At 35.2% G+C, this 1,518-nt stretch overlaps 1 protein-coding gene across 2 annotated transcripts in view; it reads right to left on the reverse strand.

Annotated features, from left to right (window-relative positions):
* Positions 1 to 524: 524 nt before the first annotated feature.
* Positions 525 to 1,518, reverse strand: part of ptbp2a (polypyrimidine tract binding protein 2a) — a 14,801-nt gene continuing 13,807 nt past the window's right edge. For both annotated transcript variants that reach the window (XM_017700378.2, XM_017700379.2), the window contains exon 14: positions 525 to 1,518. This exon is cut by the window's right edge and continues 595 nt beyond it. The gene's annotated coding sequence lies outside the window, so the exon portion shown is untranslated.

Here is a 1,518-nt window from a genome sequence, read left to right on the forward strand (position 1 = left end):
TTCTAATGCAGCATGGTGAACTGGAGCCTTGAGATTCAAGATTGTTATTCACTAACGATACAAAAAAAAGTAATCAATCTGAGCCCTACTAGCCCACATACGGTTATTTTTCTTTAAAACAGCAAGAATGTTAGAGAACCCCCCCGCCCAAAGGAAAAAAAAAAAAAAAAAGTTTCAGAAGTAGTTTGCCAGTTCAATGAATATGGCTGGGAGCAAGCATTACAAAACACTACTTTTCCATAATCACAGATGGCATTCCCTGAACTCACTTTACTAAATGCGATGCCAATTAATATAACAAGTGTGCCCGACTGACCCGGATCTATAGCAGGGTTGCTAGTAAACTGTTTGACAAAGCTAAATGTGGACTTTTCATAATTATAGTTTAGATGACAACACCATTGCTGTTATATTGTCTTAGAAAGAAATGCCTTTTGCTTTCTCCACAAACATTTTAAAATTCATTATTATTTTTAGAAAAAAAAGTAGAAAAAGACAGAAGAGAAGGAGAAAGACAGAAAAGATGAACACAGGGCTACAGAAGTATTTATTGAGCATGCTACAGAGGTAAAAGCAGAATACAGGATAGAAAGACAGATAGAGGAAGAAAAAAAAGCCAAACACACAACAAAGTCAATCCTTTCCGCTTTGTTAGAAAAATGATCTTTTAATTGTGCCACGTTCAAACTATATTGAAACTTACATTTGTCTAGAAGTAAAAAAAAAAAACAAACAAACAGCCCCCCACCCACCACCCCCCTCCCAAAAAAAAACCTAAATACAGAACTTATTAACCACCATCAAAATGTACAGTTCATCCATGTGGGAAACAAACCCATAAGATTTCTGGAAGAAAAGAGGTGGGGTACGATGTTTTGTAACCGTTACATTTTGCATACTGGATAAACATCAGCTTGTTTATGAGCTCAACTTTCAAGAAGTATAAAATGATGGATCGGCTTTAAAAAAAAAAAAAAAAATAAAAAATTGCGCACTCAGGAAATTAAGACTAAAAGGCACAAACTTTGGTCCCACCAGGTTATCCTTCTTCTATGTACTGTTCATGTCAAAACTTAAGGCTCACATTTGTTAGCTTGTACTAATGCATGCAACAGCTGTTCTCTGAACAAAGATTCTCAGAACTAACTAGACCTGTTAGCACATGCAGTTTTCTGTGTAAATCCAAAAGGAGAAACCTTGCAATAAATGCTAATAAAAAGGGCAAGTGTAAATGCCTACTATGCAAAAATCAAACTGCGCAAAAAAAAACCCCTAGTTCAACATGTACTGTACTCTTAACCATCGATGTATTCAGTACATAAAAAAGAAGCTTAAAAAAACAAAACAAAAAAGAAACTTGATGGTTGCACACTAGTATTAAAGCTTGTGGTGTACATTGAGCTCTCTAAAGAATCACTGTAAAAGGTCTCCGTTATATACATTCCACTGGATATTTCACCACGATCTGTAATTCTAACTGACCAAATATGCAAAACAAGACAAATGAGCACAAAAAGC

This window comes from Pygocentrus nattereri, chromosome 3 (assembly GCF_015220715.1).
Source record: "Pygocentrus nattereri isolate fPygNat1 chromosome 3, fPygNat1.pri, whole genome shotgun sequence".
NCBI lineage: Eukaryota > Metazoa > Chordata > Actinopteri > Characiformes > Serrasalmidae > Pygocentrus > Pygocentrus nattereri.